The sequence below is a fragment of the Panthera tigris genome, chromosome F2 (assembly GCF_018350195.1).
Source record: "Panthera tigris isolate Pti1 chromosome F2, P.tigris_Pti1_mat1.1, whole genome shotgun sequence".
Lineage (NCBI taxonomy): Eukaryota > Metazoa > Chordata > Mammalia > Carnivora > Felidae > Panthera > Panthera tigris.
Window position 1 is genome coordinate 17035815 of NC_056676.1, and position 22934 is coordinate 17058748.

At 38.8% G+C, this 22934-nt stretch overlaps 1 protein-coding gene and 1 pseudogene across 2 annotated transcripts in view; one reads left to right on the forward strand and one right to left on the reverse strand.

Annotated features, from left to right (window-relative positions):
* CRH (corticotropin releasing hormone) overlaps positions 1 to 22934 on the reverse strand; it is a 310403-nt gene that overhangs the window by 156380 nt on the left and 131089 nt on the right. The window lies entirely within an intron of this gene.
* The window catches only part of LOC102972089, a 59562-nt pseudogene continuing 42938 nt past the window's right edge, over positions 6311 to 22934 (forward strand).

A 22934-nucleotide genomic window follows, 5' to 3' on the forward strand; every position in this document is an offset into this window, starting at 1 on the left:
TCCGCCTGATTTCTCCCTACAGTTTTCCTCACCTTGCTTTCAATACCCCATCCTCACCCAACAGAAAAATAGTAACAAGAACCTCATTAAATAGTCGTCCCTGCTTCATCCAAGGTTGAATGTAGGTACTACTGTTTCCCCTTTGAAGACGGCTTCAGACTGACACTCTTCCTAAAACTATCCACAGAATTTACCCCTTTGAGACACAGAATTCTTCCAAATTCCAGCATATTGGAGTTGGTATCTTTAGCTCTTCTCCCAGTGCCAGTTTACTGTGTTAGATATGCAGATGAAATGACCTAATCATTGGTCAAAATCAAAGACACCTATACATCCTTAAACTGTTTCCTCTAATCATCATGTCAGCATTTCCTTGAACCCTAGGTTATAAATTATAAGCAATTGTGTTTGCATGATGAAACCCCTTCTAATACAAGCTTATAATCATAAAAGAGGTTAAACATATAAACAATCATGCATATTACAACAGTTATATTGTCGATCTTGATAATTTATAATTATCTATCAATAGAGGAGTGTCTTCTCTTGGTCTTGGGTTAAAAAGCTGGGTATGGGAAAAAGGAAATCGCAGAGTCACGGTTTATGCTTTTCATCTTTGTATTCCCAATGTCTGAAACAGTGTCTGGCATATGCTAGGTACTCAATAAATATTTACTGGACAAATGAATAAGTGAAAACTACATCTCTAATCCTGTCTTTAGTCCCAAATTCCATCACAAACTTCATGTTCCTGTTCCATTAGTACCTTAAATTCAACAGGTTACAAACCAAACTCATTATCTATCCCCTCAAAAAATATCTTCTTTTTATGATTTTCTATTTCTATTATTGGTCCCACTATTCTTTGAATCACTCAAGTTCAAATCTGCATTGATTTCCTCATCTCATATTCAGTTATCAGTTATCAATTTGTATCAACAGTTTATTTAGGGTATTCCTCACATCTGTTCCCTCTTTTTTCATTCATCTCCACTGATGACCACCAAAGACCATGGACCAATTTACCTTCCGAAGACTCTGATTATTTTGTTCCCTGGAATGTAGGGGTAGGTCTCCTGTCAGATAAACTATCTAAACACTTTAACCTGGCATTCTAGATCCCCCATGATCAGATCCAGAATTACCTTTCCGTCCCTAACTTGTGTAGGTCTATTACATATACCTTATGTCCCAATTCAACAGAATTATTACTCATCATTCTCTTCAGACCCTACTCCTTTTCTTAAACCTAGAAAATCTTTACGTCCAAGCTTCATGTCCATCTTGAACATTTCCTCATCTATATGACCTCCGTGATCTCCTTGACTACAGTAAGTATCCCCTCCATGAACTCCAGGCACCTAGTTCAAGCCTCTCTTACCACAGTTGGCTTTCATTTAAAGCGTATTTGTCTTTATCATCCTCATTAGCTCATAAATTCACCTACTTGCTCAATATAAGTATGCAATACCTACTACTATGTTCAAGGAACCAAGACAGACTGAAAAGTCAGCAGTAAACAAGATAGTCATAGTCTCTGCCTTCGTGAAGCTTCTTCTGCAGCAAGAGATACAAGAGTGTTCAAGAAACAGGAAAAAGCCAGAGTGGCTAAAGGGGGAAAGTAGATGAGGCAGACAGGGCCAGGGGCCTTGTAGGCCATCATAAGAAAGGGGATATTCTTTTAAATGTGAAGAAGCCATCAATGGGCTTTACGCAGAGGAAAGGGATAGTTGGATTCAGATTTGTCTCCAAAGGTTTTCACTGGCTACTGTGTAGAGAATGTATTACAGGAAGACCAGATAAGGAGGCTGTTCCCATATCTAGTCAAACAATGAGAGTGAAGATAGAGAAAAGTAGATGAATCTGGGGTACATTCTGGAGATAAAGTCCATAGGACCTGTCAAGGGATTACATGTAAGGAGAAAGAGAGGCATTAAGGATGACTCCTAGCTTTCTGACCTGAGCAACTGGGCATATTGCATTGACTGATATGGAAAATGTTTGAGGCAGAGCAGGTTTAGGAGGATGACTGGTAGATGAGAGAAGTTTGAACATATTTGAATATTGATGGAAATGATCCAGTGGAGAGGAAGTGATAGAAGATACAAGGCAAAAAAAGAATCAATCTTCAGGGGCCCAAGGGTCACAAACTCTAGTGTTGGAGGGCTCAGTTTTATTAAGTAAATGAGAACTGAGACCATGGACGCTGGCTAACCAGGATGGAGGAAGACTAGGTTATACATGTGTGAATGAATGAATGAATCTGTTCAATGACTAAAATTCTCTATCCTAATATTTATATCTTTCAGAAGCAACATTAAAAGAAGAAATCCTAGAATACTTTTTGTCATTGTTCTCTATCCAGCCCCTCAAAAAAGAAATCTTCACTGGAAAAAGGAAGGTTACAAAGCAGTATTCATTGTGTAACCTCCTATATGCACATGTGTGTATACACACATATTTTATACATACTGATAATCAAGGCCTGTCATTAAAACAAAATAGTATCTTTATAACTGGATTACAAGTATTTTTTTCATTGTCTTTACTTTATAAAATTTCTACAATGAACATGTACTATTTTTGTATTAAGAAAAAAAACTAATAAATTTATTAGATACATAGCTTGGGCTCTCAGACATACCCAAAGTTCTGGATGATTCTTCAAAGGGAAGAAGAGACTAGCAGAGTCAGCAGCATAGTTTTATTCAAGGCATTTGGTCTGCCTGTTTGCCTTGTCTCTCCTGCCACAAGGAGCATATACGTCTTTCCCAAGCCAGTCTCTATGGTCCCAACCACCATTCCCACCTGTGGGAGCTGCCACTTGCCTAAGAGAGTTCCTTTACCCATACAGAAAGTCCAGCCAAGGGACCCACCACAATTTTTCAGGCCACTATTTATAATCTTTTTTATTTTGTTCTTTTTTTCAATAAGTACTGAATTCATGTATTTTAAAATTCCAAAGTACATACAGTATATAATGAAAACTCCTCAAACCCCTGTCCCCACACCCAGCCCCCTCCCCTGGGGGAAACAAATGTTAACAATTTTTATGTAACCACCTAGAGATCAATTATGGATGGAGCAATAATTTTTAAAACTTAATACATAATGAAGAAAAAATTTAGTTTAGAAAATACAAATAACCAAGAACAACAAATAAGAAGACAATAGAATCATCCCTCTGACACTACTGACTTTTGGATGTATGTCATACCACATTTCCTTTTTTTTTTTTAATATAATTTATTGTCAAATTGGTTCCCATACAACACCCAGTGCTCATCCCAACAGGTGCCCTCCTCAATGCCCATCACCCACTTTCCCCTCTCCTCCACCCCCTCATCAACCCTCAGTTTATTCTCAGTATCCGAGAGTCTTTTATGGTTTGCCTCCCTCCCTCTCTGTTTGTAACTATTGTTTCCCCTTCCCCTCCCCCATGGTCTTCTGTTAAGTTTCTCAAGATCCACACATGAGTGAAAACATACGGTATCTGTCTTTCTCTACCTGACTTATTTCACTTAGCATAATACCCTCCAGTTTCATCCATGTTGCTGCAAATGGCCAGATTTCATTCTTTCTCATTGCCGAATAGTATTCCATTGTATATATGAACCACATCTTCTTTATCCATTCTTCAGTTGATGGACATTTAGGCTCTTTCCATAATTTGGTGATCATTGAAAGTCCTGCTATAAACATTGGGGTGCAAGTGGCCCTATGCATCAGCACTCCTGTATCCCTTGGGTAAATTCCTAGTAGTGCTATTGCTGGGTCATAGGGTAGTTCTATTTTTAATTTTTTGAGGAACTTCCACACTGTTTTCCAGAGTGGCTGCATCAGTTTGCCTTCCCACCAACAGTGCAAGAGGGTTCCCGTTTCTCCACATCCTCGCCAGCATCTATAGTCTCCTGATTTGTTCATTTTAGCCACTCTGACCGGCGTGAGGTGTGTCATGCCAGATTTCTATGTGCTTACATTAATACTTATGTATACCTTAAATATTAGAATAAGATAAATAAAATGATAAAAATTTTAGTATCTATAAAAATAAATTATTTCTGCAAATACTCTTTCAAAATTTAGATCATACTATAACCTTTTTAAATAAATATATTGTGAACATATTTCCATAGTAATAGATACTTCCACATATTATCCCCCTTTTTCAGAGAGAGCAAACAAGGGAGAGAAGCAGGGGGTGGGGGGAGAGAGAGAGAGAGAGAGAGAGAGAGAGAGAGAGAGAGAGAGAGAGAGAGAGAATCTTAAGCAGGCTCTGCATTCAGTGCAGAACCCAACATAGGGCTTGATCCCACATCCCTAGAATCACACCTAAGCTGAAATCAAAAGTTAGACACTCAACCGGACTGAGCCATCCAGGTGCCCCCCACATATTATCTTAATGGCCAAATAATATCCCATCATTTGAACACATTATTTATACAACCCCCTCTTGCAGGATATTTAGATTGGTTTACATTTTTTTAATCTTGTGATGAATATTCATGAGTAGGTAGGTGAGTATGTACCTTTGTATGTATCACTGATGATATCTAGAGTATAAATTCCTATGTAAGAACTGTTAGGTTACTTTAAGCCTTCCAGAAACAATACCTCCAACAGCTGCCCTTGAGAACCGGCACTGCAGCTCTGAAAAGCTGCTGATTCCTGATTAGCTGTGAAAGAAAGCCATTGTCATCTTTCTTTGTCACAATCTCCATACCCAGTACAGTGTTAAGAATATAATTAAAAACTCACTAAATATTTTTTGGATGAATGAATTCACTTTAAAATAGCCTAACATAAAGATGTGGAGAAAGGGGAACCCTCTTACAGTGTTGGTGGGAATGCAAACTGGTGCAGCCACTCAGTATGGAGGTTCCTCAAAAAGTTAAAAATAGAACTACCTGATGATCCAGCATTTGCACTACTAGGTATTTACCCAAATAATACAAAATACTGATTTGAAGGATTACACACACCCCAATGTTCATGCAGCATTATCAACAATAGCCAAATTATGGAAAAAGCCCAAATGTCCATTGACTGGGGAATGGATAAAGAAGATGTGGTGTACATACATATAATGGAATATTACTCAGCCATCAAAAAGAATGAAATCTTGCCATTTGCAATGACATAGATGGAGCCAGAGAGTATTATGCCAAGCAAAATAAGTTGATCAGAGAAAGACAGATACCATTTGATTTCACTCATACGTGGAATTCAAGAAACAAAACAAATGAACATGGAGGGGAAAAAAGAGAGGCAAACCAAGAAACAGACTCTTATCTATAGAGAACAAACTGATGGTTACTGGAGGGGAGGTAGGTGGGGGTCATGGGTTAAATAGGTGGTGGGGATTAAAGATTGTTGTGATGAGCACCAGGTGTTGTATGTAAGTGAAGAATCACTAAATTCTACACCTGAATCTAATACTACACTGTATGTTAACTAACTGGAATTTCGATAAAAACTTAAAAAAATAAAATAAAATTGCCTAACACCCACTGCCTGTACAAGCCTCTTCCTGAACCCTTCCTCATCCCTCACACAAGGATGAAGTCAAGCTTTTAAAAAGCTGTAAGCTGAAACACAGAGTAGTAGGAGTACTTTCTTCACAAAATATTTTAGCTGAAAATGACTAAAACTTATTCATACATAATCCAGTTGCCACTAATTGAAGGCTTACTGTGTGCTCTGCTCTTCTATTTTATTCTATGAGGTAGGTATTTTATTACCCTCAATTTATAGATAGTAGCTACTGATTTTTTTAAAGTTCACATTAATGGAGTGCCTACTATGTTTCAGGCACTATTCCATGCATTACATACTCATTCATTCAACAAAATATTTTAGTATCTGTTATGTGCCAGGCACTTTGTAAGGCAAAATGAGGAGTAAAGAAGAACAGACAAAATCTCTGGCTTTATGGAACTTACACTGGAAAAGGGAGACAGTCGTGAAGATAAACAAGGAAGATAAACAAGGAAACTGTGACGTAAAATCATGAAAGGTACCTCAATGGAAAAATAAAGCAGGCAATTGGGATATGAAGTTCTCATTAAACCTCACAGCAACTATATCCAATAGAGACTTGTACTATATCCTTTTTTCCAAGAAAAAAGAAAAAATTGAGAGGACTTCAACATGGTGGCTGCAGTACTGGCAATGGTGATGGCCTAGCCCAGGGTGGACAGAGTTGGAGGTGGTGGTGGTCATTCTCCCTAGGGACCATCAGGAGCTCAGTGGGGACTGAGCCTGGGAGGCCAGCCAGTGCCAGCACCTTTCAGCTTGTGGGATAGCAGCGGCGTTCAGGTTCTAAATGGCTTCTAAGAAGTTGGGCACAGATTTTCATGAGATTTTCAGTTACCTTGATGATGTCCCATTTAAGACAGGAGACAAATTCAAAACACCAGCTGAAGTTGGTCTACCTATTGGCTCCTCCTTGCCTGATTGTTTACACATTGTTGGAGAAGTACAGTATATGACTTCTCCTCGTAAAAGAAAACTATTGAATGGGCTGAAGATATTAAGAAAATCCAAGAAGCCCAGCAGGAAGCAGAGTACAAGACTGAGGAAATAGTGGCTAAAGTGAATTCTAAGAGTGGCCCAGCGGGTGACAGCAAAACGAGCTTCTCTGAGACATACAGTACAGCCACACTGCCATCTCCTATCTACCCCCTTCCTTGACAGCTTACAACATAGCATCCTCACCCTGCCTTGGGTCAGCAGCAATATCATGAAACAAAAAGTTGTCAGCCCACCTCACATAAAGACAGATTTCAATCCTGCTGACTTTAAGTGTGAAGAAGACCCTTTGGACAATCTGGAGTTTAAAACTACTGAGAAGGAAGAGCTGAGAAACATTCTAGTAGGAACCACTAAACCCGTTATGGCTCAGTTACTGGACAATAACTTGCCCAGAGGAGGCTCTGGGTCGGTGTTATAGGATGAGGAAGTCCTGGCATCCCTGGAGTGGGCAACCCTAGATATCAAGCCTCTTCACACATCCAGTGGCTTTATAACCTTAACACAGTTGGGCAACTATGAGATGTCACTATCTTTCAAAGTATCCCTCCCCCCAATTCCTGTAGTAAGCAATATCAAATCCCTGTTCTTCCCCAAACTTGACTCTGATGATAGCAAACAGAAGACAGCCAAGCTGACAAGTACTTTCCATAACACATCCAATCTCCATAATGGCACCTTCTGGAATTCCCTAAAGCCTTGCACCCAAAGTAGTGCCAGTGAGTTCAGTTGGCATTATACTCTTAGGCTTTCGGCTTTCAACATAGACAGTGGCACAGAGGTGCCAACCCTGACTCCCTCAGACCTGATCTCCCGGATGCCTTCCCTCTCTGTCTTGTCTAGGTGCACAGAATGTACAAGGAGGAAGGAGCACACTTACCATTTTCTTTTGAGGGTGGAGGGTAAGGTATGGAGACTGTGCTTGCCTGTCTCTGAGCTGGGGAGGAAGTAGGAAAGATTTGGATATATGAAAGCCTCCAGAACTGCTCTGGCTCCTTCCATATTAAATGTATTTGTATTTTGAGAAGTGTCCTCGCCACCTCGGCCCTTCAGAGAGATTTCCTGGTCCTTCTGGGGTCTGTACATCCTGAACAGAAACCTGGCCCAGCTGTTAAAAGGAGTCATGGAGAAGGGGTGGGAGGGCCAGACTCAGTGCTGCTTTAGGGCTAGATGTTTCCCTCCCCTGCACCGATGGACTGAGCTCTAACCTAAATTTAGTGCTAGTGAAAGGTTCTCCCAGAATTTTTTTGTTTTTGTTTTTTTCTCCTTTTAACAAAGTCTCTTAGTGCTACACTGGTCCTGCAATGTCTCTGTGATGCAAAGAATGTCCTTTTGCCCATGGGGTATTGAGTTTGCCTCTCTGCCAGTCAGTTACTATGCTTCCATGCCTCAGTCTTTCTTTTGGCTTGGTTTGGACCACAATCCTCTGCTACTAAGATTTTGGAGCCCTCTGATTTAGGAAACAGTCATCAGTTTAAGAAATCATTGGCCCTTTCCCAGCACATTGAGTGGGGGAGAAACAGGCTGTGATTTCAGTAGTCCAGCACTAACTCCACCTCAGTTCTACTTGGAGAACAGCCTCTCCCTCCAGCTCCCTGCTCTAGGATGATGCAATAAAGTAACATCAAGTCATAGAAATTAGTCTCCTTCTTCTTTTTTTTTTTTTTTTGGTATTATGTTGTACATCATTAAATATCTAAATACAAAGGAAAATATCTAAATACAAAGGAAAGAGGTTGAGAGAGGTTAAGTAACTTGCACAAATTTTATGGAGCTAACGTTGATAAACAGTGGATAACCACTGTTACCCACTGATATCTCTACCAGCACCCCAATCCTAGATTTGAAATGAGTAAATGGTGCTTTCTCAGGATCTTATGTATAGAGCTCTGAAAAGTAGCCTCAAAGCCCCAACACTTACCAACCTAGCTCAACTGCTCTGGAAATTCTATTGTTACACAATAGATGAAGGACAAAGCTGGTACTTATTTTCCAGTTACAGACAAAAGAGAGACAACTTATAACTCATCCTAAAAATAACCCTGGGAGACAGATATAATCCCAATAGGGACACACCAAGGCTTTACAGATGAGCAAATATAAGTTAAGTTGCTTGTCCAGTGTCATATAACAATGGTTGAGTCAGGATTCCATCCCACATCACTCTGGTTCCTAAACCCAAGGGAGACAATGGCCCAGAGCAGACTACAGCTTAGGACTTCATGATGCCTTCTCAGAGTCATGTCTTCTGAGAGCAGATGCATCAGAAGGGCCCAGGGCCAGCTGCCTGACTCCAGCAAAGGTCTTTGAGAGAAATCAATAGGTGTACGTTGAAAAAAGGTACTTATGAAATCATTTCTGAAGAAAAAAACGAAAAGACCCTTCACAAGAAACCAGCCTCAAAGAAGCAAGTGTGAAGAGGTTGGCTGAAGGGAGAGGTGGTCTTAATAAGTCTCAAGTACTTTTCCACTCCCTGAACAATTTATTGGGCTCCCCACCCTCACCCGTGTGATTAATAGAGCCTCAAGAGCTGCTCAGTCTCCAGGCCATTTTGCTCTAGGAAGCTTTAATTTGAAAAATGAGACAAGTAGTTTCAGTGCTGTCATCAATAGGAAATTAGGAGATAAAAAGAAATCTATTTAAATGGCTTTTAAATATTCACAAGGAGAGCCACTGGGTCTTGGCCATGTTCCTCTCCTCTGTGCCCCTTGCTCAGATACCCCACTGCATCAGAATAATGAACACAAACTATGCCACTGTTAGCAGATGCTGAAGACAGTTGCAGTGAATACAGCCAACATTGGCCTGAGCCCTCTAGTCCCTCAGTAACTTAAATCTTTGGGGATGAGATTAGATAAAGAATCTTTGAGCTTTTCTAGAGCAGGATGCAAGACAAGATGACTGGAAAGGTACAGGTACAGGGAAATGACAATCTGACTCAAAAGAAGTCTTTAACATTAGTTCTAAATAACTGTTTTCCTTTCTTTTTGGCACCCAAGAAAATCAACCGAATTTGAGGCTCAAGCACAGTATTCTAGAGGTCCCTATTGTCTGCAATTTGTGGTCTTTTTTTCCTTTGGAGAAGCAGGACAGGAAGTAGTTAAGGGCATGAGTTCCCATATCAAACTGGTTTCAAATACTGGCTCTACTGCTTACAAGCTATGTGACTTTGGGCATCATATTTAATTTCTCTGAGCCTCAGTTCAGGACTCAAAGGACTCTTTTAAGGATTAAATGAAATAATGTATACAAATTCCTTTGTACACAATGAAAATCAGCTGTAATTACTGAAAGAAAAAAAAGAAACTTTTAAGGGAATATAAATTGGTATAACCTCTTTAGATTCAATTTGCTGAATATATCAAAATTTAAAAGGTAGATTTCTGGGGCACCTGGCTGACTTAAATGATAGAACTTGCAACTCCTGATCTTGGGATTGTAAGTTTGAACCCCATGTTGGGCATAGAGCTTACTTTAAAAAAATGTGGATTCCCTTTGAACTAGTGATTCCATTTCTAAGACACTGGAACAAGTATACAGATGTATACACAAAGATGTTTGCAGATACACTATGTAGCTGGAAAAACAGCAAAGTAGACATACATCCATAGAGGAATGGTCAAATGAGTTAGAATTCATCTGTACACAGGTACATATTATGCAGTAAGAAGAATAAGATATATATGTTTCAAAAAGGTAACAGATCCACGATATACTATTCTGTGAAAAAAAAAAGGATGCAAGGAAGCATATACTGTATGAACCCACTTATATAAAATATTCAGACACATATTTATATTTGCATTTAAAAGACCATAATGATATAAACCAAACACTAGCAGTCAGTAGCTCTGGGGAGCAAGATGGGCTGGGGCCTGAAGAAAGCAGCCTTTCACTCTTTATATAGTTCTCCATTAGTTGAATTTGACAAGCAAGTGATATTTTATATTTTTTTGAAAGATTAGCAGGCCTTATACTTTTCAGCTTAGCCACTCACAGAATAATGAAGCAAATCAGATACAGGCATACTAGCAAATGAAGCATTAAGCATATAATCATTGTGCTTCATTTCAGGCATTTCAACTGAATAAAATTCAATGTAATAAAAAATAGAATTATGAAAATTTTACTTTGGGATGCACAATACACATTTGATCTCAAACTGTTCGACTGAATATATACTTTGTTTTTGACTCATCAATGCAAACTTTGTTTTCTTTTCTTTTCTGATCCATGAATTCCCTCACAAGCCGATATACCTGCCTGATAGGTATTTCTACCTAGATGTTCCAATGTGCTTAAAACTAACATGTCTAAAACCAAATCTGTCATCTTCCCCAAATATCCTATTTTTCCAAGGATATTCCCATTCTTCCTACCACCTGGGCTTGAAAGTCTAACTCTTATTAAGTAGTCAGTCCCTTGTCTTATTCCATCAGCAGATTGATGGTCAAGTACGTCTTGTTTTTCATCCATGATATCTCTGACATCACTTCCTTCTTTGCCATTCCCCAGGTGAGACCCTAAATGCAGGTCTCCCACCTCAATGTCACCTTGTATCTTTATTACAACATTTATAACACTGTGCACATCTCCGTGCTGCACCCCCACCAACTGTAATCCCTAATAGGCCATAAACTCCTCAAAAGAAGGATTTGTTTTCTATTTACCTCAGCACCCAGCATCCTACCTAGGGTACACTGGGTGCTAGATTAATATCTTTTCAGTGAACAAATAGATGGAAAGAAGTAATTGGTCTTTATTTCTAGCAGATTCTCCTTTCCCCATCGCCTTATCCCCCACCCATTTTCTTCAGTAGTTCTCCCTAGTTGATAATTCAATAGCATCATCATCATTGGTAATTTGCCACTTCTCAGATGAGAGCATAATCCTTTCAAATTCAGTCATGAATGGAATTTAAAGGGCTTTATTTGATATATTCAGTGCTTTTCTTTTTTTTCATATTCAGTGCTTTTCAAAGAAAATTTGAAAAATTCAAAACTATAGGACCTAAAAAAACTCCAATAGGCCTTAAATTTCCATTTAGACTTTAACAAAACAGTAAAAATGAGCATTTATGAATCATTAGAGGGTTAAAGACCAAATCCTTTAATTATCAATCCTAAAATATTATTTTATGAGGGGAATGCACAAGTATTAAGAACAGAATCATGTAATTTACAAATCATTTTTAAATAGCTCTCTGTGATGTTCAGCTTATTAGGAATTGTTAATATTCTATTACTCAGAGGTCATTAGCACATTCTGCTAGCAGTATAGATCACATAACATCAAGTGACAAGGAGAGAACATGAAGTATCCCAATTATGATTTCTTTTAAAAAGGGCTGCCGTGACCTTCCCCCCAGAATGTGAACTATATCTTACAAAGTCTGAAAAATGCTACAACCTTTCTCCATTAAATGGGACACCATTAGGGGAGGGGAAGATTACTTAAATAGAATAATAGCTAACATTTATTATGTGCCAGTCACAGTTCTAAGGGCTTTTCAATAATTCACTAAATCCTCACAAAAACTTTAAGAGAGAGGTAGTTATTATCCCTATTTAACAGATAAGGAAACTAAGTCCCCACTGAGGTTTTAAGTAACATGTCCAAGATTGTATACCTTTTAAAAAGGGAGATGTGTAGCAGACATGGAGCTGTGCCACCCAGACAGCACCCCCCCTTCCCTTCGAGGAAGGACTTCTCCCAGCTCCTGAGAGTGCTATCAGTGACAGCCTCAAGCTGTCAGCTCCTTCAGGATACTCCTCAGCTGCAGACAGTACCTCACTCAAAACCACACCCTTCCCAGGGCAGCCCAAGCCCAATGGCTGAGTACCACTGAGGTATAAAGGTCTGACCTTTTGGGATCTCTGAGGGACAGGTGTAATGGCTCATACACACTCAAGGACTCCCTAGCGGGCCAGCGGGTACTGATGCTATGCTGGACCTACACTATAGTTCCACTCCTCCCTCTACCCAATCCTGCTTCCTCCCTCTCCTGTCCACAAGAGTTGGTAGCAATAAATACTCTGCGCACCAAACAGTATCCAGAGACCCCTCCACCCACAACACCAGGATTGGACCAAGTTGTCTAACTCCAAGCTCTTACTCTGGACTCTCTACTGTCTTCCCAGGAAGAACAACAGACAGAAAGAAAGCTGCAAATCACTCTATAGTCTCATCTTAGCTACTTATTTCTGCTTCCACTTACACCAAACATTTGTTAGAACTGTTAAGCATAGAAGCGCCTGGGTTTCCCAGTCAGTTAAGCGTCCAGCTCTTGAATTCAGCTCACAGTTCATGGGATCTCACAGTTCACGGGATCTCACAGTTCACGGGATCAAGCCCTGTTCTCACAGTTCATGGGATGATCTCACAGTTCATGGGATCGAGCCCTGTGTCAGGCTCCATGCTGAAGCATGGAGCCTGCTTGGGACTCTCTCTCTGCCCCTCCTCAGCTTGCACTCTCTCTCAAAATAAATAAATAAACTTAAAAAAAAAAAAAGAAGAAGAAGAACTGTTGTTAAGCATAAGTAACATTGTGCCATGCTTTTGCCCAAATTTTGGAAGGAGAAAAAAAAATTAAAACTTTGTCTAATATCTGTAGATACACTAGTGTAGTGTAGATACACTAACATTAGGCCCCAAAAATACGGCTTTCTGTACTTTGAATACCCTGAGATATACCTATTCATTATTCATAATTCCATAACTAACTCACCAATCCATACGCTTTTCTCTCCTGTTCATCTTCCATCACTCACTGCTTAAAGTGTGGGCTGAATGTAGGCATGCTGACAAAGTCGAAGGTTTCCATTCACTCTAAATGGCTGACTGTACACTCAATGTCCTTATTCAAGTAACTCAGAACTTTTAACTTTTCTATGGGAAAATTACAGCACACAAAGGAAAATAACAATGAATCAATATCTCTCTTTCCCTCCCTCCATCTCTCCCTCTCACTTGTCCTTCTCCTTCTCTTGGCTTTCTTGCAATGTATCAGTGGGGCAACTTAGAAACAAAAGCTAGTAAGAACAGTGCAGACCCAGAAGTTCTGAGAGAGTTTTCTCAGTACACAAGCTCCTAGGTGGCACACAAACATGACCTCCCCCAACTTCTAATGGAACTGTCAGTTCAGCACTGATACATGTTTAAAGTGTACCATATTTACATAGAAAAATAATAAATAAATAAATAAATAAAGTGTAGCATATTGATGAGAATCTTAAAAAAGAACTTATTCTTCAATACACATGAATTTTTTTGGATTCCATATTTCTAATATTTATACTAATAATTCAAATAGGAAAATAAATGCTAGTGGTCCTGGTATCTATTCTTGATGGTACACCAGGAGAGCACAAATAAGGCACTTATGATTTCTGTTTCCTCACTGACAAGGAGCCCACATGTGGCTTTGCTGTCAGGGAAGAATAATTCTACATCCAGAGAGGTTCTTTGATGAGAAACAGACCAATACTTCATGCCATGACCTCAAGGGTCAAGAATCAAATATTAGCACTACAGATAATATACCATGATACAGAATATGAATAACATATGGGTTCTGATTTTGTCAGAATATTATCATTGGTTTTTAGGAAATGTGCTGGTAAAGGAAAGGGGAATTAGATATTAGAGTACGGAATCATTCCTACATTAAGATGGTCAGTCATGCCAAAACCATGAGGTTAAAACCAACAAACGAAGTGAAAGCAATAATCTCTTCAAGTAGCAGATGACACAAGGACCATTTCCTGGCTCTTCCAAACTCATCATGAGTCTTCAGCTTTTTCTTCCTTCCTTTGGCTGTTCCTATGTCTCCTTACCAGGGGAGGGGAATGAAGCCCAGGCTGTGGGAGCAAATGTAAAAAGAACAAGAAGCAAAAAGCATCCCACTCCTGCTCCGTTTTTTCCCTGGGGGATTCTCTAATTTTTCTAATCCTATCTCTCCTTTACTGCCTTTCCCAGGAACTTCCATTCCCTAGCAGGCTAGCGTTTTTGGGTTTTTTTAGTATTTCATTGAATACCTCAGGAATTCACTACTAAGGACAAACATTTTTGACCAATACTGGATTAATTCTCCCAGTCAGGCATCCAGGATCTCCTCTGGCCTCAGCTAGACTCACCATAGAGACCAAGCACTCAGTGCCACAGCATGCTCCAGAGCATGCCTTCCAAGAAGTACGACACCACCCTCAGACCTTTCAGCAAAAAAAGAAGTCCCTTCACCTCTACAGACAGCTTGCACAGGAAACACCTTCTTTCCCTCAGCACCCTGTAAGGAAGGCAGGCCAGATCAGCACATCAAGCAGACCAGCCCAGTTTGCTTACAGTCACCTATTAGCCAGGGACAGTTTAAGCCCAAATCCTTACATGCCTTGTGTGTTCTTCTATCACACTTAATTTTAGTTGCACTCTGAAGGTAATTTTATCCATTAGTACCCATATACATTCACAAAACAGAAGTCTAAAACTAATTATGACTGGCTTAACAAAAGGGAATGACTCTGGCTCTGTTATAATGAGTAAAAAAGAAAATGCACTAAAATAAAAAAGATGGCCCACATGTATATTTCTAATTCTATCAGTAGAAAAAGGACTAAAGATGTCCAATGAATTTTACATTCCTGTCAGTAGTTTTTGAGCTTTGGGAAGGCAGGGGTAAATAATAATTACAAAGATATAGTAATAATAACAATAGCTAACATATATTAGGCACAAATTACTCAGTCAGGCACTGTTTTGAACTCTTTATATGACATAGTTCATTTAATTCTCACAACAACCCTAGAAGGCAGGCACTATTATTATCCTTATTTTATAGATGAGAAACTAAAATTTTGAGTAATCAAATAAGTAGTATTCCACAGATACAGGATTCAAAATCAGGCTTTCTGATTCAAGTCTGTGCTCTCCTCTCTGCTACAGTGAGTGCATAACCTTGTGAAAGTCCCTCAACCTCCCAGGGTTTCCTTTTCCTCTGAAAAGTGAGGGAGTGGTAGACTTCCCATTAAACCTGGAGTACTGGCATTTATCTCTGCTCCTTCCAAAGCCCATAAAGTAATTCTTTAAAAAAATAAATAAATAAAATGATATCCGATCAGGAAAAAAAAAAAAGAGAATGAGAGAAAACAACAGCAGATGAGAGATTTCAACATATTTTTGGAAGATGGAAATCAGGAGGAAAACAACTGTCTAAAACTGTGTTAAAGAGTGGATGCTGTTCCAACCTTAGAACCCACAGAAAGGGAATATGGCCAGAAATGAGCCATGTGCCTTGCATAGCCCCTGCAAAGTTCAGCACTTAAAAGTAAGAGTTGGGGGAAGAGGATGCCTGGGTGGCTAAGTCAGTTAAGTGTCTGACTTCAGCTCAGGTCTGATCTCACTGTGAGTTTGAGTCCTGCACCAGGCTGTATGCTAACAGTCTGGAGCCCACTTCAGATTTTGTGTCTCCCTCTCTCTCTGACCCTTCCCCACTCACACTCTGTGTCTCTCTCTCTCTCTCAAAAATAAATAAAGATTAGAAAAAAAATTTTTTTAAGTAAGAGTTGGAGCTATGGTTAAAAACAGGTATATACCTTAAAAACCTGTGCTAATTAGCTGATCTCTAGCTTCCTTCACTCACCGCCCTATCAGTGACAATCCTTCCCCCAAAGAAAACAGGAAGATTATTCTCCAGAGAAACAAACTGAGAAGCTCTAATCTTGGGTATACCTGCCACACTGGTATGACAGAAGAAACACCGTGAGAGGGAAGGAAAATAATGAAAGTCCCCTTCCTCCGCCCCACTCCCAGAATATCTTTAGACAGGTATACATACACACCCATGCATGCACAACACATGCACATACACACACAATCAGGAAAGGAAGATAATGTAGTATTCTGTGAGGGAACTGAAGGTCTCCTCCTGAAATACTTTAATATACTGCCATTTGGAACTCATTCTTGAAATGAAACTCACCAGTTGACAAGCCCCCAACAAGCACCCAGAGCGTTTAATCATCGTTTCATTGCTTCCCTTTTAAGTAAAAATGAACAGCCAAAGATTTAAAACACTCAAGGAAAGAAAACTCAAAACAAACAAAAGGGAAAAGAAGACTGGAAAAAAAAAAAAAAACCACACAGCAATAGAGGAAAATGAAACAAACCTTTAAAATCTGTATCTTCAAAGAATAAGAGAATCCATCATATTTATAAAGTAAAACTGGGCTGTGAAAAGGAAGCATCAGAAAATAAGAAAGCACCGCTAGAAATTAAAAATTATAACCAGGTGAAAATTTTAATTGAAGTGTTGAAGGAAGCAAATCACTCAGAAAATTAAAACTGGGGCCAAAAGAGAAGTCATTGGAAATAAAAAGTGAAAAAATAAAACTCAGAGGATCAGTTCAGAAACTCTGCAACCAATAGAAGTTCCCCAAAAAGAAAACAATGAGGAGGAGATTATCAAAGAAAGAATACAAGAAAAATTTCCAGAATTAGGCAGAAGTCTACCAGAGAGTACACAGCACAATGCATTTTTCAAAAAAATCCAATCTACAGCTCATCATCATGAAATTTCAGAATATCATGGGTAAAGTTCCTTACAAAATCATATTCAAAGGAATGGAATCATCAAAACTCATTAAAGTCTCAACAGCAACACTGTATTCTAGAAGATAAAGTACCTTTAGCATTCTGAAAGAAAACCAAATCTAACCTAAACTTATATACCCAGCCAAATTATTATACAAATGTAAGGGCAGAATAAAGACATTTTCAAAGAAGCACTCAAAAAATTACTTCTCATGCACCTCTTCTTGGGAAGCAACTCAAGTAGGGTCTTCTGCAATTTAAGAGAGCTCCAAGAAAAATGAAGATACCATATCCAACACAAGAAGAATGCAAAGGAAGTCCCAGGCTGACTGTGGTAGATGAGGTCTGGAGAACATCAGTCCTAATCAGAGCAAGAGGCCAAATGACTGTGGGAGAGGGACCTTGAGCAGGGATGAAACTAAAATATTGTTTAATATGCTAGAGATTTTGGAAAAACTACTGCTAAGCCAGATACATGGAGTATTGTAAAAAGGGAGAAGGCAGGAATGGACATAGATACATAGAAAACTAAGCAAATGAAAAACAAATAAACTTAGGTAGTTATCAACTCCAGAGAGAAAAAGATACCATTGTTTAAGAAAGGAAATACAATTGAAGAACACTTCTTAGCTCAACACTTCTTAGCTCCTAATCTTATAATGTAAAACTGATTCTTTAATCAAAATCTATAATATAGGAGCTTAGGGGCACAAAAAAAAATGAGGTGATCATGATATAAGAGAGCTAAGTATTCAACAACTGAAGCAAAAGATTAACATCTACACAGGGCAAATCAAGAAACGACATGGTAAACATTGTTTAGATAGATGAAAGCAAAGAAAAAAACAGATATAACAAGGTGAAAGATTAAAATGGCTGTTTCTCAGAAGCAGATGGCTGTTTCTCAGAAGCAGACTAGGAGATTGAGAAGGGAAGAAAAAAGGAGTTGTTTTTTTTTTTTTTTAATGTTTATTTTTGAGAGAGAGAAAAAGAGCGGAGGAGGGACAGAGAGAAAAGGGGACAGAGGATCTGAAGCTCTGCGCTGACAGCAAATGAGACTGATGCATGGGCTCAAACTCACGAACCGTGAGATCATGGCCTGAGCTGAAGTCAGACACTCAACCGACAGCCACCCAGCCACCCCAAAAGAAAGGGTTTTTTTTAAAAAATACATTTTTTAGCACCATTTGATGTTTTAATTATGTATGGATTGCTTTAATAAAAAATTCTAACATTAATCAAATAAATATTATGATATCATCAGAATGGATTTATTTTATGCTTTGTGGCTAAACACTGCAAAGATGAATTTCTTGCCCATGATACATGTTCTCTGCAGGTGTTAGGGTGGCTTTGTTCACTGTGGTCCCTCAGAAACCCAGACTGATGAGACAGTCATCCTCTTGAATGCTTCTGATTCTCAATCCAAAGGCAAAGAGAGACCCTTGAAGGTCTAGTACCACATATTAAACGTTCCCATTTTAAAGTGGCACAGATCATTTCTTCTCATAGTTTACTCACCAGAATCACAAAAAGGCCAGAAATGGCAACCCCACCATGTAATCAGAAAGGAGGAAGAAATGAAAATATTTGATGAATTGTACGAATCTCAGTCATAGCTAGTGAAGGATAGGCAAGGTCAAGGGCTCCCAAGGTTGGCTACACATCTTGATTACCTGAGGAGTTTTGGTTTTTAGTACAAATTCCCAGATCCCACCCCACATCGACAAAATAGTAATGTCCACAGTGGAGGCTGGGAATACATAACACCCCTTGCAGGCAGCCTGAAACCAATCCAAAACTGTGTACCTGAGATTCACACCACTAGAATGGCTACAAGGTTCCTTCCAAAGAAAGAATGCTACAACTTGTGTAGGACACAAATTTTGGTGGACCAAAGGTAGACCAAGTTGTTTTATGTATGTGAATTTTATTTTATTAATAAAATGTTTAATGTTTTAGTCCCTATTAAATCCCTCTAAAATATATTTTATGTCTTCACAAATTATATAGAGTAAACCCCTCCTTGTTGATTCTGATTGATCATTTAATCAGCAAAGAATTCCCACCTTCATTCCAGTCCTTTTTTGTCATTATGGTCCTGACTTCAGGAGGCTCAGGACCTAGTATGGCCTAGTATGGCCTAATGAACCATCTCCCTGGAAAGCACAGTCTGTGGCCATGGCCAGTCCCTTGTCTCTCCAATGCATGGCCCTGACTTCCAATCCCCACCCGAGTCTCATACTCTGAGCTCTGCTTGTCATAGAGAGAATTCTGGTGAGATATGCCCTTGACAGAGTTTATCAAATATATATAATGACTTCTTCTGGGTGGGGAAAAAAAAGTGCTTGTAAATACTTAAAGCTGAATTAAACTATTTTGATTATACATTACTTAAATATATACAAATACAAAACTAGTTATAAGTATATTATATTCTATCTCCTGTACAACTATAAAAACAAAATAAATTCATGAAATAAAACAGAACAGCTAAGAGACTGGGCACTTAAAATCAGAATGTCTAAGTTCAAACTCTAATTCTACCTGTTATAAATTATATCTTTTGAGTGTTATTTAGATTCTTCAGGCTTTAGTCTCCTCAACTGTAAAATAGGAACAATAATTCCTATTATGTAGGTTGCTTCCGGATTAAATTAAATAATCCATGTAAAGTATTAATGATTAATGTTATTACAAAATCAATAACTTTTATTATGAAATCAGATAAAATGCAAATTGAATGAATATAATGTGACACATGATATTTTGCTGAAACCAAATAACCAACATGAATATGGTACTGAGCCATGACAGGCTGAGTCTCACATACCTATACTACTATCTGTATGATGACTCAGATTACCCATCATATTCTGACTACTGGGAAAACTGCATTTGCCCAGTCCACCAGGACGGCTATGACCTTTTCCTGAGGTGAAATGCATCATTTGTCCATTGTCTTCCTCTATTCTATGCCCATCAGTTTATAACAAAGTATTACACGAAGGCGGGCTCTGAGATTACTTATCTGTTTTTGGCAAAAAGATGGTCAATGGCATTAGCCAGAAAATGTGTATTCCTATTTGTTAAATTATCATCAAAATAAAAATATAATAAAGAACATACCACCGAAACTTACAGGGGCACCCTGACCTATTGTGGGAAGCCAAGAAAAACACCAATGGTGCTAGATGTCAGAATTTAAATAAAATTAAAGTTAATATAAATGCAAATTCCTACACTTATGTCCAAAAGATAAACCACACAAGTATTAAAAGGAACAATCCAAATGACAGCCCTGCCTTAGTTTAAAGCTAGGTTCTCTTTTCTGCTTATTATGGATCTTTGATAAGAAATACAATTGCTGAGAAGTCTGTTTTGCTTGCTGTTTGCTACGAGCATTGTGAGGCCTTTCCTGAATGTAACCCGCTGTGTAGTAAAATGGGTTGTAAAACTTCCTAAATGTAGTCTGATATGTAACGGAATGAGTGATTGTACATAAACTAACCGGCATTTCTCGCTTCTGTAAACCTGCTTGCTTAGCACATTCCTCACCTACCCCCTTCCCCCTTTCTTCCTCCCGCCACAAGTAACGGACAAAGCCTTCCCGCCAAAGGACAGACAAAGGATGCCCAATCAGAGAACAACAAATGTCCTTACTTTAAGATCAACTAATCAGGCCCCTCATAATTTGAAACCTCCCCTGTGCTATTTGTCTCTGTCTATAAAAACGCTATACCAACCCTGATTGTGGCCTCTTGCGTCACCGGCGACGAGTGCGCAGAGGACCAGGTTCAAACCTGCAATAAACGACCCTTGCCGCTTGGCTTTGACTTACAACTCTGGTGGTCTTTTGTGGGAGGTTTAGGGACTTCAGGCATTACAGTATAACTAGGAAGACATACCCTGATAAGAGCACATATTTTAAGAACCAAGGAATTGTTTGTCAATAGCATGATGTGTTTGCCAAAGAACTCGTAAGATCTTGACTACAATATCAGAAGCAAAGTCTCCAAAATAAAGTGAGTTCTGCTCTGCTCCGTGCAAGTGAGATCATACCGAAAGTCATGTATTTGGGACCAGATATGGCCCTTTAATAGGTTCATTAGTAAATCAGAACCGATCTATTGTGGTGACTAATAACATGGAATCCTAAGTTCAAAAGATAGAGATTAGAATGTCAGCTCCAGCACCTCAGGCATGTTGGTTCACCACTCTGGGCTTCAGTTTCCTTACTGGCTAAGTGCTGATACTAGTAATGTGTATCTCATGAGAGTGTTGTGAAAATTAAATCAGAAAATACCCAGTAATATTTACTGTAATCTAAAGGTAAAATGTTGAACACAATGTTTAGCCAAGGTGAGATTCCCAAAAAATAGTTTAAATACTTTTAAATGCAATGAAGGATATAAGACAGTGAATTTTCCTTGATTTCATTTCATATAAAAATTATTAATAAAACCAGGAAGATTTAGCTGGGAGAAGAGTCATCTTGAAAAGAACATGGGGTTGCTATGTTCAAACATTTGAAGGTTGTCACAAAGATGAAAGACCGAGGACCAATAACTCTAAGTTACAAGAGGATAAATGGTTTTAACTCAACATAGGTAGAATGCTCAATAAGCAGTTCAAAAGTTATGCTGTTGCCACGGAAAGTGGTGAATCTTTTAGTGGTGGGAAGTTCCATAACTACTCTGACACTCTTGTGAATCAGTGAAAATCCTCTAATGCCCCCTCCACTCTGTGGACTCTCTCTCTCTGAATGTCTCACTGGTTAAGTTTACTTCAAGGCTGCAAAAATCTAAAGACCAAAATCCTGTATCTCCAAATTCCAGGATCATCGGAGCTTTCAACTTTTGCCCTATATTCCCTATGCCAACTGCCCTTCTCTCCTCTCATAAAACAGAAACAGCCAAAGATGTTTCTCATTTGGGGAAAGATTAAGAGGAAGCTATGAGCACAAAACAAGGTTATCACCTCCTTCAATGTCTAGCCCGAAGACAGCCCAATTTTCTTCTAGGGGAATCTCACTTCTTTTTACATAAGGCTTTAAAAAGTTCTGTCCCACTGGCAGCTAAATAACCCAAAGGGAGTCTTCTCATTTTTGCTGTTTGGGACATATTGTATTTTCATTTGTCCAGAGAATGAAGCAAGTTCAGCAGAGTGAAGTTTTATGGTATCCATTTTTAGTTTAATAAGAGAAAGAATTTTTTAACCATTATTGCTGTTTAGTAATGGGGTGGGGTGTCTTTGGGGATAGCAATGGCCCTGTCAGTGGAAGTATCAGAACTGAAGTTAGGTGGGTGTGGGCAGTTAAACTAGATTATTTTTAAAGTCCCTGCCAACCACAAGAATCTATACTTCTATCTATACGATGGTATGGTAATTTCAAATGGAGTCAAGGAAGAAACATCACTTGAGTATATAAATAAATGAACCCAGGTTGAAATGATACACATGTGCACTTACTATAAACACTTTAATTTAGAAAGTAAAATGAAAACATCCATTTCAAATAGTTTTGTTGCTATTTTCTTCACCAAGGTATTGTATTTTGAAGATTATTTAAAAATTTTTTAATGTTTATATATTTTTAAGAGAGAGACAGAGCACGAGCAGGGGATGGGCAAAGAGAGAGGGAGACACAGAATCTGAAGCAGGCTCCAGGCTCTGAGCTGTCAACCCAGAGCCCGATGCAGGACTTGAACTCATGAACTATGAGACCATGACCTGAGCAGAAGTCAGACACTTAATAAATCCCAGACACCCTGGCACCCCTAAAGATTCTTTTTAAGTAATCTCTACACCCAACGTGG